At 35.9% G+C, this 20,186-nt stretch overlaps 1 long non-coding RNA gene across 1 annotated transcript in view; it reads right to left on the minus strand.

Moving 5' to 3' along the window:
* Positions 1-20,186, minus strand: part of LOC123797948 (uncharacterized) — a 253,800-nt gene that overhangs the window by 220,476 nt on the left and 13,138 nt on the right. Inside the window, exon 2 of the long non-coding RNA XR_015725818.1 lies at positions 12,546-12,651. This is a non-coding gene — a long non-coding RNA (uncharacterized LOC123797948). The remainder of the gene's footprint in view (positions 1-12,545; positions 12,652-20,186) is intronic.

The raw sequence follows: 20,186 nt of genomic DNA on the forward strand, positions 1-20,186 counted from the left end.
TTATTCAGGAACAGTTTAAGACACACAGTAGAGTTCAGAACATAGATAAGACCAGAAGAGAAATGCAAACTACAGAACATAGTCTTTGAATTTTTCCCTAACCAGAAAGTAAGTGAAATAAGTAAAGCAGAGAAAGACAATTATCATATGGTTTCACTCATTTATGGAACATAAGAAATAGCAGGAAGATCGGTAGGAGAAGGAAGGGAAGAATGAAGGGGGGGGAAACAGAAAGGGGAATAAACCATGAGAGACTATGGACTCTGGGAAACAAACTGAGGACTTCAGAGGGGAGGGGGCTGGGGGAATGGGATAGGCCAGTGATGGGTATTAAGGAGGGCACGTAATGCATGGAGCACTGGGTGTTATACGCAAATAATGAATCATGGAACACTACATCAAAAACTAAGGATATACTATATGGTGACTAACATAACATAATAAAAAAGTATTATAAGAAAAAAGAAAGTAATATGAAAACTTTACTGAATGTCATTTATTATCTATTTTATATAAACTATGGTTGTTAACTATAAAATCTAAACCACTGTTATTTCATGATGTGCCTCTTTCAGGAAATACTACAGTATATTAAAATCTGGGGACAATTATGTCCAGTTTTAACTACGTCAATCAACATTCTTAAATCAGAGTGGACAAAATCAGATTCAGCAGCATTTCTTTACAGATTTTCGCTGAAATAGGGCCTGTCTTTCACTGAATGAACTGAATGTATCCATGCCTACATGTGAGACATTAGCTTTCAAAATATGATGTTTATTAATTTTGGCCAGGAAAATGCTTTATTTGGGGATAGCAAGAGTTGACAATAAGCTGGGTAATCAGGGATAAGAACTAGTTTCCTATAGAAGACATAGGGCTTTCAAAAGAGAGAAAGAGATGTATGCATATGAAAGTGTTATGATTCATCTATTGCAATTACTATTAAGGTATAACAGAAAGCAGCAGAAAATAAACTGAAAGGTAAATAAAGTTCATGTGGGCTTTTGTTTCTTAAGGTTTGCAGTTTACCTGGCAGATCAATTGTTTTAAAATTTTTTCGTAGAACAGGAGAGCTTTTATGTAGTAGATAGTATTATTTAATCACGATCATTCATGCCCTCTATACTCCTGTCATAGTTTCACTATGGGTTAAGTAGTCTTCTTTATTATGTGACATCGTAGGCCAATGTCATTTGAGCACATAAGATCTGAGAAGACTCTGAAATGTGCTTGTATTGAAAAAGGGATGAGTTAAAAGATGGTGCAGTAGTAGAGGGACCCTGAGTTTGCCTAGTCGCTCAAACACAGCTACAGCAACATCAAATCATTTTGAACAACTAGGAAATCGATCTGAGGATTAGGAAAACAATCTGCATAATTGGAGGGAGAGAACATGGCAGATGAGAGGTTCAGAGCAATGAACTCGGGGAGAGAAAAGCCATGGTACTGGGAAGGGAAAGGAGCCCTTCTCATGGGATGAAGTTAAGGAAAGGGCAGCACATAGCATTTGCACAATACACTGCAGTGAGGGGATCCCCTGGGCTGCACTGGGGGAGATCACTCCCCTTCCTAGAGTACATTTGGAAGACAGTATTTTGCCTGTTCAGGACAAAGGACCCACCAGGAGCCACTGAACAGCCATTCAGCAGCAGGGGACAGAGGCACGGGCAGAAGGCAGATAATCTGGTCGTACTCTTTCACTGTGCATCATACTAGACTCTAGCCACGGTTGCCATGTGACTGCTTTTCTGGGACACAACAGTGCCTGGTGTGCTACGAGTCTCTCCACTGGAGGAGGAGAGCAGTTCAACACCTTGCTGGGCCCTTTAGGATTTGGAGTTTTGAATTCCAGCCACTGGACAGAGATAAAACACAAGAGAACTGTGGCACCAGCTGTCCCAACAGCCTGAGCCCAGATAGGTTAAAGGCCCTGATCTGATGAAAGCCTGGGACACAGGAGAGGAGATTATTCACTTTTCTGTGAGGGCCTCCTGAACAGGGGCGGCTGGGAGTTTCCCTCCCCAGAGACAAGAGGGAAGAGTGATGCCATCTTCCACACCAACCCCACACACCCCCACCCCCACCCACCAGCACAGTCAGAATTCAGAGAGAAACACAGTGCCTCCAGTGGAGACTGGAGTCACTTATACCAAACCCCGGCCCCCTGCACCCGGCAGGGGCATCTTTGCAAACGCAGGTCTGATTGTGAGCCTGCACAGTAGACCCCTCTCTCAGAAGACCAACACAGGCCCCCCTGCATGTACCAGGGTCTGCTGATCATATAATGTTCCAAAGTGTCAGCTTTAGTTCTGGTGGAAATAGGACCAGGCTTTTTTTCTTTACTTTTTTTTTTAAACTTAATTTAATTAATTGATTAATTAATTTATCTATAGTTTTTTGTTTGTTGTTTGGTTGGTTGGCTGGTTTCCCTTTCTCATTTTTTGGATCAGGCTGCTTCTTTTTTTTTTTTTTCCTTTTTCTTTTTCTTTTCTTTTTTCCTTCATTCCTTCTTATTCTTTAGAATCAGGCTTATAGATTTTTTTGTTTGTTTGTTTGTCTATTTGTTTTTTTGTTCCTTTTCCTTTTAACTTTTCTTGGATCAGAACTTTTTTTTTTAATCAGGCTTATCTTAACAAACAAATCAAAGCACACCTAGATAAAGGTCCAAATACTCCCCATTGCAAGCAAGAAGGAACTGTGTAGAGGATTGACCTGTGGGAAAGAGCAGCCAAAACACAATAGCAGAATGCACACAGCACACACCAGATACACTTCCTGAAGAACCAGGCTCTGGGCACTGTATGACCCGTTCCTAATAAAAGTACTACTCTCAGGAGCAGGAAACATAACAAGTGTTCATAATATGTGACAGACAGAAACCTAGACATAATGACAATACAGAGAAATTCTCCCCAAAAGAAAGATCAAGAAGAAATCACAGCCAGTAATTTTCTCAAAACATATATAAGCAATATATCTGAACAAGGATTTAGAACAATAGTCATAAGAATACTAGCTGAGCTTGAAAGAAGCATTAAAGATACCAGAGAAACCCTGGCTGCCGAGATAAAAGACCTAAAAACTAGTAGGCCAAAATAAAAAATGCTGTAACTGGGATGCAAAACCAACTGGATGTAATCATAATGAGGATGGAAAAAGCAGAGGATTAAATAGGTGATATAGGATATAAAATTATGGAAAATAATGAAGCTTTAAAGAAGAGGGAAAGAAAATTATTAGATGGTGAAGGTAGACTTAGGGAACTCAGCAATTCCAGAAAGTGAAACAATATCTGTATCATAGGAGTCCTAGAAAAAGAAGAGCAGGAAAAGGGGGCAGAAGTTTTCTTAGAACAAATTATAGCTGAGAACTTCCTTAATCTAGGAAGGAAACAGGTATTCAAGTCCAAGAGGTACAGAAAACTCCCCTCAAACTAAAAGAAAACAGGTCAACACCAAAACATATCATAATGAAACTTGCAAAGTTCAAAGATAAAGAGAGAATTCTGAAAGCACCTAAGAACAAAAGGTCCTTAACCTACAAGGGCAGACACATAAGGAAGTAGCAGATCCATCCACAGAAACTTAACAGGCCAGAAGACAGTGGCATAATACAGTCAATGTGCTAAATGGGAAAAATATGCAGCCACGAATACTTTATCCATCAAAACTATCATTCAGAATTGAAGGAGAGATAGACAGTTTCCAAGAGAAGCAAAAAGTAAAGGAGTTCGTGAACACTAAACCAGCTCTGCAAGAAATACTAAAGGGGACCCTTTAAGGAGGAGAGAGACAAAAGTAACAAAGACTAGAAAGGAATAGAGACAATCTACAGGAACAGTGACTTTACGGGTAATACAATGGCACTAAATTCGTATCTATCAATAATTACTCTGAATGTAAATGGACCTAGTGCTCCAATCAAAAGACATACAGTATCAGAATAGATTAAAAAAAAAATCAAGACCCATTGATATACTGCTTACAAGAGACTCATTTGAGACCCAAAGACACCTCCAGACTGAAAGTGATTGGGTGGAGAACCATCTATTATGCTAACAGACATCAAAAGAAAGCTGGAGTAGCCATACTTATATCAGACAAACTAGAGTTTAAAACCAAAGACTGTAAGAAGAAATGAAGGGCACTATATCATAATAAAGGGGGCTATCTAACAAGAAGACCTAACAATTGTAAATACTTATGCCCCCAATTTGGGAGCAGCCAAATATATAAATCAATTAATAAGAAACTTAAAGAAACTCATTGATAATAATACGATAGTAGGGGACTTGAACACCCCACTCACAGAATAGACAGATCATCTAAGCAGAAGATCAACAAGGAAACAATGGCTTTGAATGACACACTGGAACAGAAGGACTTAACAGACATATTCAGAGCATTTTATCCTAAAGCAGCAGAATACACATTCTTTTTGAGTGCATATGGAACATTCTCTAGAATAGGTCACATACTGAGTCACAAATCTGTCCTCAACCAGTACAAAAAGACTGAGATCATACCATGCATATTTTCAGACCACAGCACTATGAAACTTGAAGTCAACTAGAAGAAAAAAAATTGGAAAGACCACAAATACATGGAATTAAAGAACATCCTACTAAAGAATGAATGGACTCACCAGGAAATTAAAGAAGAAATTTAAAAACATATGGAAGCAAATAAAAATGGAAACACAACAGTCCAAAACCTTTGGGATGCAGCAAAGGCGGTCATAAGAGGGAAGTATACTGAAATAAAGGCCTTCCTAAAGAACTAAGAAAAGTCTCAAATACACAACCTAAACTTACACCCAAAGGAGTTGGAAAAAGAACAAAATAGAGCCTAAAACCAGCAGAAGAAGGGAAATAATTAAGATTAGAGCAGAAATAAATGATAGATAAATTTAAAAAAAAGAAGGGATCAATAAAACTAGAAGCTGATTCTTTGAAAGAATTAACAAAATTGATAAACTGATACCCTTAGCCAGACTTATCAAAAAGAAAAGAGAAAGGACCCAAATAAATAAAATCACGAATGAGAGAGGAGAGATTACAACCAACACAGCAGAAATACAAACAATTGTAAGAGAATATCATGAAAAATCATATGCCAGCAAATTGGGCAATCTGGGAAAAAAATGTATAAATTCCTAGAAACATATAAACTACCAAAACTGAAACAGAAAGAAACAGAAAATTTGAACAGACCCATAACCAGCAAAGAAATTGAATCACTAATCAAAAATCTCCCAACAAACAAGAGTCCTGGGCCAGATGGCTTCCAGGGGGAATTTACCAAACACTGAAAGAAAATTAACACCTATTCTTCTGAAGCTGTTCCACAAAATAGAAATGGAAGGAAAACTTCCAAACTGATTCTATGAGGCCAGCATTACCTCAGTCCCAAAACCAGACAAAGACCCTCCTACAAAAGAGAATTACAAGCCAATATCCCTGATGAACATCGATGCAAAAATTCTCAATAAGGTACCAGTTAATTGAATCCAACAGTACATTAAAAGGATTATTCACCATGATCAAGAGGGATTTATTCCTGGGCTGCAGGGGTGGTTCAATACCCTCAAATCAATCAATGTGATGCACCACATTAATAAAAGAAAGGATAAGAGTCATACGATCCTTTCGGGGCATCTGGGTGGCACAGTTGTTAAGCATCTGCCTTCGGCTCAGGGCGTGATCCCAGCGATCTGGGATCGAGCCCCGCATCGGGATCCTCGCTAGGAGCCTGCTTCTTCCTCTCCCACTCCCCCTGCTTGTGTTCCCTCTCTCGCTGGCTGTCTCTCTCTGTCAAATAAATAAATAAAATCTTTAAAAAAAAAAAAAGAGTCATACGATCCTTTCAATAGATGCAGAAAAAGCATTTGACAAAATACAGCATCCTTTCTTGATACAAACCCTCAAGAAAGTAGGGATAGAAGGAACATATCTCAACATTATAAAGGCCACATACAAAAGACCCACAGCCAATATCACCCTCAATGGGGAAAAACTGAAAGCTTTTCCCTAAGGTCAGGAACATGACAGGGATGTCTACTGTCACCACCATTGTTCAATATAGTACTGGAATTCCTAGCCTCAGCAATCAAACAACAAAAAGAAATAAAAGTCATCAAAATTGTCAAGGAAGATGTCAAACTTTCACTATTTGAATATGACATGATACTCTATGTACAAAACCCAAAAGACTCCACCAAAAAACTGCTAGAATATACATGAATTCAGCAAAGTCACAGGATATAAAATCAATGTACAGAAATCTGTTGCATTTCTATACACCAATAATGAAACAGCAGAAAGAGAAATCAAGGAATTGATTCCATTTACAATTGCACCAAAAACCATAAGATACCTGGCAATAAACCTAACCAAAAAGGTAAAAGATCTGTATGATGAAAACTATTGAACATTTATGAAGGAAATTGAAGAAAACATAAAGAAATGGAAAAACAGTCCAGGCTCATGGACTGGAAGAACAAATATTGTTAAAATGTCTACACTATATTAAGCAATCTATACATTCAATGCAATCCCAATCAAAATAACCCTAGCATTTTTCACAGAGCTAGAACAAACAATTTTAAAATCTGTATGGAATCACAAAAGACCCCACATAGCCAAAGCAACCTTGAAAAAGAAAAGCAAAGTGGGAGACATCACAATTCCAGACTTCAAGCTCTATTACAAAGCTGTAGTCATCAAGACAGTATGGTAATGGCACAAAAATAGACACATAGATCAAAGAAATAGAATAGAGAACCCGGAAATGGACCCTCAACTCTGTGGTCAACTAATCTTTGACAAAGCGGGAAAGAACATCCAACAGAAAAAGAAGACAGTCTCTTCAACAACTGGTGTTGGGAAAACTGGATAGCGACATGCAGAAGAATGAAACTGGACCACTTTCTTATAGCATACACAAAAAGAAATTCAAAATGAAATATGCTCGTATTGTTTGACCTGTCTCTGTTGCTTCTGCATGCTTCATGAAGAAGGCTACAAACAGCCACTCATACCAGAAAGAAAGTCATGTGAAGGAAACCAGAAGTACCTGCAGCAAAACCACCTCAACCAATCCAAAGACCTATTAACAGGAAAAGTAAATGTTTGTCATTGTAAGACACTGACATTTGGAAGATGTTCACTATACAGCATTTCACAGTGAATGGTGACTTTTTCTTTAAATACAATTTTAGCTGTTCCTAATAAATCCAAAATTAGGCAGACTTGTTAGAGTCGATTGGACATGAGAGATTCAACGCATGATTTGAGTTAGCTTCTTTTTTGCCTACCCCCAGTGGCTTTAGTTTGAAAAGAAATTCAAGTTCACTGGGAATATAAAAGGATTTTAGGCAGAGGACTAATCTGATCAGATTTTTGCATGTTCATATGTGTGTACATTTTAAGTCTAATCTAGCAACAAGAGGGTAAATAGAAGAGGATGAGACCAATGGGAGAAAGAGGGGATGCTGAAGACCTGAATCAAGTAGTGGGAGAAAGATAAAGAAATGGATTTAAGACATTTATAGGGTAACTGACATGACTAGAAGATCAGCTGTGAAAGGATCTAAGGAATGGTTTCCCCCCACCCTCCAGTACTAATTAACACATTTAAAACAACAAAGATCTAACATTTCCACCCTATATTTTAAGTCATTTGTCAGGCAGAACAATAAGGTGAGTAACAGAGTTTCTTGTATGTATCACACAGTGATAGAGGAACACAGATATAACACATGACACATGAGGAAAGTTGAATAAGGATAGGTAGGCAATATCAATAAATTAAACATCATTTGGTTTTCCTCTTGTTTATATGTCAATTTAGAATAAGAATGCAGATGATGATGATAACTATTTTAAAATTATGACTTCTCTAAGTAAGGAAACTATAAAGCTATCAGCCTGACAGATTAAAATGAGAAACTACCACAGAATTTTTAAACATAAATTACAGTTTTAATGGTCAGAATAGTAGAAAAGAACATGAGTTCTGGCATTAAATAAAATGGTAGCTAAAGAGAAGAGAATATACAGTGGTATAGACCCTCTGGTTTACATGGACTCTCAACAACTACTGTTTGAAGCAATCAGGATCCTCACACATGTCAATCTCCCAGGAATCGTGTGTAAGTCAAGTGAGAATCCTGAGCAGTGGCCGCCATATGGAAACAATAACAGGTCAAAGAGGAATTGGAGACAAGTGCTCCTGCTCAGGAAGATCTCAGTGGAGGCCAAAGGGTTTAATCGTCTGGTTCCCTAATTTATCTTCCCATAACAGCACCTTCAGATCTTGATGGTGAATCAGAGCACTAAGCATCACTTCAAGAAAGTAAGTGCTTAGCTGTGGATCACAGGGCAGGTCTGCTTTGATGCTCAGGGTTTGCAGACTGGTGAATTGGAAGCTTGAAGTTTCCACATTGAAGGAAACAACTTTGATATAAGCCTTGGGGCTGAAATATCAAGACAGGACTTCTAAGAATCAATTGATGATAAAAGCTCTACCCTGTTTTAACTTACTTTTGTGTATGTGAAAAGAATGGTACCAATTATTCTGTTTGCTAAGCTGGTTGGTTGTTCCTGGTGGCAGGATACCCATACTTCATAGTAAAAGGATGCTAACCCACAGAGAAATATCAAATTAAACCTTTAATGTAAGGAAAAAATATCAAGAACCTTAGAACCTTCAGAAAATATTTCCACTTAAGCAATATTAGATGGAATAGAAAGTATAAATACTCACCTGCTTTAGTAAATGTGTAAATAATGAGGTTAGAGTTTCTCTCCTATTAAATAGGATGAACTAATGCAAATAGTTGCAAGTAATGAGAATATTTCAAAACAAAGCTTACCGGGCTTAAAATTCAGAAAAAAGGAGAAGAATATGAGGTCATGAGTAAATGTGAGATTATGCAAGGTTTGCCGTTATTGGAAAAGTTATTGCAATATAAGACATTCTCATTGGAGAAAAGAATGTCAAGAAACTAAATGACCATAGTTTTGGAAAGATCAGATATGAACATAACTCATAGAAAAAATATAAATAGTCTTTAAACATATGAGAAGATATTCAATTTCATTTAGATTATAGAAATTAAAATTAAAACTATAATGAGTATAAAGAGATACAATATTTTATCTACAAGACTGTCAAAAGCCAAAAGACTTATCACAGTCCTTGCTGGCAAGCCATATTCTCATATAATCCTTGTGGAAATGAAAATAATTTTCTATTAAAAAATTAAATAAAAATTATAAGGAGAGAGAGGCCTTTATGGGGCCTTTATGAACCAATAGTGATAATGCATCATGAACTAAGGAGAATGATTAACTCAGCAATGCACCTAAAGTTTAAAAAAAAAATTACTGGACTTAAAAAGTGATAGTTCAATTTAAATATGAAATGATATCTAGCATCAAATTTCCCAATACAAATACTTCTGTTTATATGCCTTTAGCACAACATACAATATATGACATAGATTATTCATTCATCTATCAAACGTTTCTTAATTTCACACTTCTTCTAGAGACTGTGCTTAGATGTCATAAATAGAAAAATGAATCAAATATACACCTTGCCTTCAAGCTGCGCATAATCTAGTGAATACACAGAAACTGAGCACACAGTTTCAATGTAGAAAGTTAAATGTTAGAATGATAGACTTGTTGGTATGAGCAAATTTGGATCAGATAACCTTGCAATTAGAATAGAGCTGACTATTTTAAGCACTCTGGCTTACTTTTTATGGCCAATTTCCTCCCCTACAGTACAAAAAAAAGATTTCATCCCTTCTTCTCACTTTTCAACCCTCCACCACTTCCTTCCCCATCCTTACTTTAAACTGATCTTACTTCGTCTTTCACTGGAAAATTCAATAGCTCAAGACCATCACATCCACTTATCCACTGTGTCTGTGTCCACCCACCCTCTTTCATACTGCTTGGAAAGATTTGCCCATGTTCTCAACTATGGCCAAACTTTCCATTTTTCTAGTAGATCCTATCAGCTCTTTCATTCTCAAGGCATTGTTCCAGCAATGATCCTGTTTATTTTCTGCATTATCATTTTTTCTACTATGCTGACCATTACAATCAGAATAAACGTACACCCACCAGGATGCTAAAATTATTTTTGTCAAGACTGCCAATGACCTAAGTAGCTAAGCTTAACAGTTAATTTTTAGTTCTCATCTTACTGACTATAAGCAGCATTTAACACAGGTGATCACTTCCCTCTCCTTAAAACACTTTCTTTACTTGGATTGAAATCTTCTGACTCTCCTGGATTTCTTATTATCACTGGCTGTCCAATTCCTTTCCTGGTTTTTCATATCCTTGACCTCTTAATGTTGGAATACCAACAAGCCTTCTTTCTCCTTGACTCCCTTTTATTTTAACATTTATTTCTTGGTCATATTACCACTTCTCTTGGCTTTAATACAATTGGTGTGTTAACAATTTCCTAATTTACATCTCCAATTCAAAACTTTAGCCTGACCCTGAACACTTCAGTCTGTCGGTTTCTCTCTTTCTCTCTCTCTCTCAGATACACACTCTCTCTCACACACACACACACATACACACACACACACACACACACACCATACATAACCTCTCCACTTTAGTGTCCAATTGAAATACCATGAATTATAAAACTAAAAGTGAGTTTCAAATATAGTCTTCCCAAAACTGAAGTTTTATCCCCCTCTGTCACAGAAATCTACATTTGATTTTCAAGAAATAATAGGCAGTTGATATTTCCAAACAAGATTCTGAGCCCTTTGTGGACCCCCTAATTCACAAATTCTGTAACAGCAAACACTTGCTCTCTTAAATTTAAAGAAAATATGGCTAGGAGTTTAAGTTGGCCAGTCATTGCATATATCATTGCATATATGAAAATGAGTAGAAAACAACAATGCCTCTTTGAATACACTGCTAAATTATTCTCCCAATGCTATGGTATGTGCACAGGGTATGAGATTCAAATTTGTGATGCACACATTACAACTCTTTATGAGTTTTCAGGGTTATTCACAAATAACGAGAATGTTAAATCCTCATATGCCCACAAGCTCCTACAGTATTAATTAAATTCTGCATGAAATTTTAACATGGATTATCAACTACAATGTTACCTGTGTATGTCTTGTAGGAGCAATTAAATCTTTAACACATCCCTGATTACTCCAACCCACAGAAATATTCAGCTCTCTGAACTTTCAGAACAAGTAATACTTATTCCACATATATGGAAGAGTTGGCAAGTACCTCAAAAGGTCCTGAGTCTAAGTTCCATTATTAACTCCATTCTCAGATACAGATCTGAATTTAGGAGAGATAAAGCAAACTGCCAAAGCAGAGTCACATACATCTTTACATTTAGTTTACTTTCATAATTTGACTGACTCTATTACAGTTAACTATCAATAATAAATTATTAAAATAATTATAATACCTAAAATCAGACTGCCAATCCCTAGTGAAATGCTCTAAGGTTTAGATATTGAGAACATAAGAATGTTCTAATAAATATCTTTTGATTAGTGGATTATTATTTTTTTTTAAAGATTTTATTTATTTATTTGACAGAGAGACAGCCAGAGAGAGAGGGAACACAAGCAGGGGGAGTGGGAGAGGAAGAAGCAGGCTCCCAACACAGGAGCCCGATATGGGGCTCGATCCCAGGACCCTGGGATCACTCTCTGAGCCGAAGGCAGAAGCTTAATGACTGAGCCACCCAGGCACCCCTGATTAGTGGATTATAAAAGCTACATAATAGAGGGCAACATAGTGAGGTTCACCAGCCCTCACAAAATCAGTATATACAAGGTCAAAATGTGAAGAATAAATTTTTGTCTGAAGGTATTCTCATATACATTAGTCCTACTTACCACAAGAAATTGTAAGTGACCATTCATACTATAATTTTTCCACTTCAAAAAAAACTCAAGATTTTAGAGAAAAATCTAAAAAAATCTGAAGGTTTACCAAAGAACTTTCTTCACTGAGATTGCTCTACAAAAGTATAGTTCAACAGTAAATTGGTAAAAATTAATTTCCAAAATGTAATTAAAGCAAAATAGTTTTTGAAATGAACATAAGGGATCTTTTATAAAGATAATTTGATAATATCACAACACTAACAAGATGAATTCATCTGTATATTTCTTTTATTCCAGGAACCAAATTATATGTAACAATGAGAAAAAAATATTTAAAACTACCTCGATATTGTTGGCAAAGAAAAAATACTACTCAGGATAGAATTTTAAATAGAAACTCACAGTGCATAAAACCACACTACCAGAACATAGATGTAAATGGACATTTTTTTCTCAACAATCACAGGCAAGAGAAGAACTAATTGAAAACCAATAAATTAAGTACAGTGCAGCAAGCGGTCTCTAGCTAACTCGGCCTATACATCAATAGGTCATTCTCAGTTAATTAAGTGAAGGCATAATCAGCTTAATTTATGTAGTTCACGGAAGTTAATGATATCATAGTACAGTACCTGACGTTTGGCCTGTCCATATAACTTGTTTTATATGTTCAGTTCATTTCGCTGTTCCTCAGCATGGGCATTTTATTTCTGTAGCTCACCTCCCGTGTTTGTTTTCCTGCAGAAAATAGGAAATGTAACAATGAAAAACAATGAAGATTAAAAGATCACTTAACAAAAAGTTATTTTAGAAATGGCCTGACGTTTCAGTGAATTATTTTGCATTATATAAATATAAACTGCAGCAATGAGCAGAAGCTTTCTGAAATAAAACCAAATGTTAAAATAAGATCAATGTAAATGTATATAATATGCATATTTAGATATTCAAAAGATATCAGTGAAGAAACAAAGTATTGTGCAATCATAAAATATAAGCATGTACTTAATAGATGTAATAATTATCTGGTATATTTGTAAATTGTGTTGCATTTCAACACTGGATTATACACTTGGTAGTGAACTCTTCTTTCTCAGGGAGAGAGTTTCTTTCCTCTGTCTCTGTAGCTCATCTTCTCTTTTCTGAAGCTGCAAGTTTACACACAAAGACAAACCACAATGTCAACCAATTGGACCTCACTTAAGGAACCTAGGAGATCGATTTGTAAAGCAAAGAATGAACAGGACCCTATTTCTGAAGTACGTTGCTCAAACTGCTCTTTCATTAAAAGATGCTCTTTCTTATTGATTTTGGCTTAAGTAATGAGAAAGCTTATCCAAAAATCTTTAGCATTTGGGCTCAAGTTAAGGAAATCAATACAGTCATTTCCCATTTGAACTGCATATGTGAGTTTTATGTACGAGAGACAAGACAAAGCCAAATTCAGATAAATCAACAGCATTGTCAATAGAACATGAAACTGACAAATGGCGTTTTTCAGCAATTAAAGTGAGCTGTAAACATACAAAGACTAATCAATTACAATGTTTTGTCATTAACAGTTTTTAATTGGTACAAAAGTTATGTGTGAATGTGACTCCCCAGGAATGAAGAATAGAGAACCTGCTTCAGCATCACGTGGGACCATTTCACGAATGTTTTTACAAACAACAGATAACTTTACAACTGACAAAGTAAATTAAGACCTTCATTAGGCAGATTGTATTTGAATATCAATGAATCTATATAAGCCAGTGAAATATTTTATTAACACAGGAAGTATACACATACAGTAGTCTTTCTTTTGGAATGTACTATTTTTAAATAGTGTTTTAAATTTTCAAAGAGTTTATAATATATTTTTGTAACTATTAATTGAACAAAATTAAAATAACTTGTATTTAAGTTGAAATTATTATTTCCTACCCTGGAAAAGTAAAAGCCAAGTAAGCATCACATTTCTTTCATGGTTGTATTCTAAAAATACAAAAAATTCCTTAAAATATATATTTTGGTTATACATAAAAGATTCTAGAATTTATTCAAGTAACTTTTAAAATGTTTTGTTCCAATGATAACCTGCAATAAAATGCTGAGCCCTACGGCTTGCCATTATCCTAAAGTATTCAGGAAAATTGCAGTACAGATAGCCAAATATAATTCATAATATGCTAAGATAGGCATATCATTAAAATGCAGATAAAACATTTGTTTTTAATAAAAAATGATATAACAAAAGTAAAAGGTTAATTGAAAAGCAAAATAAACTACCGAATTTAGTAAGGCACATTACCTAGATTAACAGAAATCAATGAAATCATTAAAACAATTAATAACTTAGAGCTCCATTCAGACTAAGATAAACTCTGTGGCTATTAGAATGCGGATACAAGGCTACAGAGACATATCTATTCTGACTGGGTAATTTCCTCTCCTCTGTAACAGTTCAGTAATATATGCAACTGGCATTATACGGCCACCCATTTCTTCTTGTGAGACAAGAGATCTTTCATGCTTTTTTCTATCTATGCTAAGTGAATCATAAGAACCACAGTCTTTACAGAAGGGAACGTATTTCCCCCCCGTGTTCAGGATATAAAATGGGCCATTAAAGCATCAATAGTATTAATCAAAGCCTCATAATTGTTCAGCCTCTTCCCTGGATAGAAAATGTGCAGAGTTCTACCCATCCTCCAATCATAAATAGGGACATATATACAGCAAAGCCAGGCCCAGATATCTTTTCAATAACTATGAGGGAACACCTAAAAACCAGCATGTACTTCTCTGAAGATCATATTCTGAGAAGTAACTGAAAATAAGTAAACATAACCTCATGAGTTACAAAAACAGAACAAAATTTGTAATTATAAATGCTTTTTGCCTGATGTATTAAAAAAAAAGAAGTGAAATTGTAGAAACAGAACAGAAATATAAGATAATATCACGAAACAGAAAATGAAGCTTGAGTTTTAACCCTATTCCAAAGCTTCGGCTTTGATCTGAAGGAAGTTCGTATCTTAAGTCGTACAAAACAAAAAACACAGATGAGTTTTTAAACCTACTTCAAAGTTTCATTGCCAGCACCCTCAAATCTCAGACTCCATGTTCACGTACTATTTCGGTGTTTTTTCCCTGACACTAAAACCGAAACTATATCGGTGCTCCCTAATAGCAATATGACATTAGAGTAAGTCATCATTTTAGATAAAAATCTCTGTTCAATAGGAAAAACATTTGACCTATTAAAAAAGAGCAGATTTTGTTAATTACTTTAACCTCTGGCTAAGGAAATGAAAATTATTAGTAAATGTTTAAGAAATAACACAACCAACTAAAAGCTAAATCTTAAGTTTTTGAAAGGGATTCTGATGAATAATACTATAGAAGGATGTTCTACATAAACATCCCAGAAATTACATTAACAATTTATAAAATATCAGTAAACTAGAAAATAGTTACTAAAACAAAAGAAAATGCTCATTCTTAATCCTTTATGGAAAAGGATATCCCAGGTTAAAGAGGTAGCACAATTCTTGTAGACAATGTATATTAGACAAAAATCCTACTAAAAACAACAGATGCAATTTTAATGACTAGTTCTACTAAAGCTGAATTGCAGGGGGCTCTGGAGGCAATAGATTTGGTTTGACACTGCAACTCTGCCATTTGCTGGATGTACTGACTTGAGGCATATTTTCATTTTCCCTGAGAGTTTCCTTATCTGTAAAAAGTGGAGAAAATAACAGAGCATCCTCACATTACAAAGATTAGATCAGATGGTATATCTTGTCCTTGGCCTCACACATATTAGGCCTGTGTTAAGTGCTTCATGACCAAATGAATTAGTTTATTCATTAATAAACATTAATCTTACTATAATGTGGAATTTGACAATATTGAAATTTCAAAATATATAGCTATTCAAGCCATTTTATATAAATGTAATTCAGCTTCCATTTCTGTAACCTCCTAAAATTCCCTGTTTTATCTCTTTGAGAGCCCTTCCACTATTTGATAATCGTCTTTCCATTTGTCCCCTGACATTACCACCCTGGAAATTCTTGGGAATAGGAACCATATCTTACTTGGGTTTTTTGTCTGTTTGTTTGTTTATTTATTTTAAGTAGGCTCCATGCTAAGTGTGGACCCCAATACAGGGCTTGAACAACCCTGAGATCAAGATCTGAGCTAAGATCAAAAATTGGATGCTTAACCAACTGAGCCACCAAGGTGCCCCTCTGGCTTGTTTTTTTGTATACCTGACACGACAAGGACATCAGTAAATGTTGGTTAGATTAGGAAATGAATTAATATTATGTTTGAGAGTATATTTTTTAGGACTTATTATATACTACATATCTGGAAAGCACTTGATATAAGTTATCTTGGTTTATTCTCGAAAAGAACACTCTAATTATGATTGCTATCCCAATATTATAGATGTGTAAACGTATGAGAGATTAGGTAACAGCCAAAAAAACAGAGGTGGTAAATGCTGGATCTGAGGTTCCAGGTTCTCTCAATCATTGCGTTAATTGCCTTGGTCTAACTGACTTCTCATTTTCACAGGTTCGGAAACTGTATATTATCAATTTTCCAAGACAGATCAGGTCCTGGTTTACTGATGCAATGTATCTAATGTTTTAAGAGACTTAAAGCATATGACAGAATACTAATATATTACTTTCTAATACAGTATAAAAATGCTAAGTAGGCCAAAATACTATTTTCTGTTTCATTATCTCACTTTAAAAGACTACATAAGCTATCAAATTTGTTCATCCTTTCAACAAATCTTATTGGCCACTTATTATAAAGTAGGTGTTGAAGATAAAGCAATGAACTAGATGGAGGGGGGGGAAAGCCATGCTTTTATAGAGTTTATATTTTAGCAAATTGTTATTTGATACTTCGCACCAGGCACTAAGCACTTTAGTTTATTAATGAACGTCATCATCGTAACAACTTTATGAAATTGTTACTATTATTATCCCAGTTTTGCAGACATGAACATGAAGTGAGAGAGGTTAAAGCTCAGTGTGAAAGTTTTTAAGAGCTGCACTCACAGTCTGGACCAGGCTTTCTGTTCAATGAACTTGCTGTCCAGCAAGGGAGCTGTGTTAGTGGATCACGTCACTCAGCCTGATGGGATGCTAGGAACAATGCTACAGTGCCCTGGCTGTCATGAGCACTGAGCCCTGGCCCCTTTCCTCAGGGCCCCCTGTTCCCTGAGTAATGCTGCAAAGGCACTGATACAGACCTACTTTCCAGTCTCCTTTATGTTCATCCATCAAAAGCACCATTACCTCATGTCTCCTAGGTGTAATACAATTAAGTCAGTTACATTCCCTTCATATGAATTGCTGGTTGAAATTAAGAGACAGCTCACTTGTGCACATTTCCCGGAGTGGGGGATCTATTTTATGCTTTGTTTTTAATTTTGGATTGTTCTCAATTTTATACTTTAGGGGTGCAGAGGCTCCTAGTCTTTGACTACAGCTATTGCAAAACCTGGAGCCAGAAATAAGCTCTTCTGTTATTAAATCATTCCCATATCAGGAGATTAACAGCACATTGTTAATACATAGTATCAGCAAGGACACAGAAATGTTTTAAGACTTTTGCCGATTAATATTTTAAGTATAATATAATTACACAAATATTACATAGTTGTTTATATTTTATTATCTATAATATATTTAAATAGCATTTCACCAGGTACATGCATGTTGCATCCTACAATGAAATAACACCGTCTTGTTTTTCAGTCCTCCCCAAAAGCCGGCCTCCTACATACTAGCAGTGACATTGTACCAGAGTTGCAAGCTGAAATCGAAATTTTCAGTAGCATTCAAGATTGGCTGCAAACAAAAACTGACTGAAGATTTCTCCTTTGAAAAATTCCTTAAATATGTGCTTATATTTCTTTTCTCTTCTGGTTGCTCCCTGTGTCTCCTTTCTCTTCTTTTTTTCTTAACATATGTTAGTCCCATTCAATTTCCTTCTCAGTACTCTACTACCACTTCCTCTCAATTCTAACTTAATCTCCTATCTTCTTTCCCATTAACCTTTAATATACACACTTGCTATCTCCTCTTTACTTCCTATCTGGCCCATTCATCTCTCATTTCTTTCCTAATATAATAGACGTGAGAAAGGAAACTCAATACTCTGTAACACAAATACAGAAATTAAGGTCTCAAAGATTAGAAAACAGGATAACTCAGCTGCACCACTTGAATACAAACGTATTTACATATATTTTTCCTGAATGTTTTTTCCTTCTGTTTTTCTAAACCAATATTTTCAGGGGGGGAAAAAAGGCACACCAATTTTTAATCCCTCTCTGCTCCATCAACTGCAATTTCTCAAAACAGCATTTGAAATAACCTGTTCAAAGGATTGCGAGTACCTGGTATTTATCTTTGTATATCTGCTACCCAGCAGAGTGACTGCCACAGAATAGGTCCTCCATGAGTGTTTGATGAACAGAACTGAAATAAGTAAGCTTCATACTTGATAGGAAATTAAATAGGAAAATTAAAAGAGAAACCCTCTCACCAACAGCCACGGTGAAGACTGTGGAGGTGGAGGATGTGGGCAGTCTGTACTCACAACTTTATCCCACTATTGAACCTCTCGCTATTCTCCCTCATTGTCTTTTCCCTTCTCTACTCGGCCATTTATTCAAAGGTTCAAGCAGCTGTTTAAGGGTTAGAATTAGGGTTATACCTACAGGTTCAAAGACTCAAACAGCTGATGCCATAAGTTGCCTATTTTTGATCCCTAAATAAATGGTGAGCCAAATCTAGGCTAAAACTTTAGCCAAACACTAGGCTAAAAGAAAAACCTAAATGTAAACCTTCCTTTAATGATCTTGCTCTTCCTTCCTATCTCCCTATAATACTCAAATTTTAAGATAGATTGCCTGAATTAAATCTTCATATACTCTCAATACAACTCGTACTCGTGGATTGTCACAAGTGCAAGTAACACTACATATCATGGAGAACAAGTTTTCAAAATTAACTCTTCCAAAGGCTTCTTTCAGGGGGTGCAAGTTTTCCAGTCCACTCCCCAAACTTTAACCAGAGGGAATTTGGTTTACTTTGTACATTTCACTCCAGTGTACATCTCTGTTTGGAGACAGGAGTCTGTTGCTATCTATATTCTGGCATCAGCAGATCTAACCCAATTCTATCATTCAAAAATACATAAAATCAGGACTAGAAAAGTTAATAACTTACCTGTTCAAAAATAAGCTGGTAGGAAAACCAAGATGTGAACCACTAAAATTGCCATGTAGGGTTTTCACCTGTCAGGACTATTTTTTCCCCCGGTCTACTCTATTTGAGAATGTAGAAAGGGTTGATAGAAAAATTACACTGTGCTACATAGCGAACAACTGCTCTACTGTTAATTTTTGCTGTATTCAGAGTAAATCTCATTCTGAAACTTAATTAACCAATTCTGGAATTGATATACAGTGGAAAACAAGAAGAACATGTAAGACAGTATGTTTTACTTAGTTAACGAATGAGCTAGTTTCATACTAGAGAATGGGAACCTGTACGTGGAACAATGGAGGTCCATTATAGGAGCAGACAATACTTCAAAAGGTACCAAACTGAGATTGATATGAGTGAATGTCAGAAAGTCTGGTAAGAGTCAGGAATAAGCACCAGTTGAGGCAGGCAGCTTAACTCAGAGTTGACTCAAGTCTGAAATAGACTGGAGCATTCAAGTGGGAAATACTTAAAGCAAAGAGTCTTCTATACTTGTCCGCCAATAAAAAGTGCTCTGAACCAAAGATCTGTAGTGTGGATAGGTCCTTGAGCATTAGAGGATTTGTGGGCTTTCTAGCAGTCTTACACATTCAAAATCTAATTGTCCTTAACCCTAAGTCATTTCACCTGCTTAAGGAGCCTTTTTTATTAGCCACTATAACACCAATCATCTTCATTCTTTTTGGATCCCCTATCTGATAAAAAAAAAAGTTTTATCCCCCAAGTTTAGAATTCCTTTACTTGACAACATAGTCCCCATAGTTATTAAAGCTTCATGTTAAGTGTGAGAATTTAATCAATCAGTTATAGGAAACATTCTCTATTTATGTGTATACATGTGTTGTTCCTATTTTAGTTTCTATGTTTTGTTCTTGCTCTTCTATTCCTCTCCTCAGAGAAATCTCCATTTTCTGCAAGACCAAGGCCTTCACACATGAATTATAAAGAAAGAAAGTTCAAAATCCAGTGTAAGAGGCACTCATC

The sequence above is a fragment of the Ursus americanus genome, chromosome 9 (assembly GCF_024610735.1).
Source record: "Ursus americanus isolate L20-20 chromosome 9, mUrsAme1.1.p, whole genome shotgun sequence".
Classification (NCBI taxonomy): Eukaryota; Metazoa; Chordata; class Mammalia; order Carnivora; family Ursidae; genus Ursus; species Ursus americanus.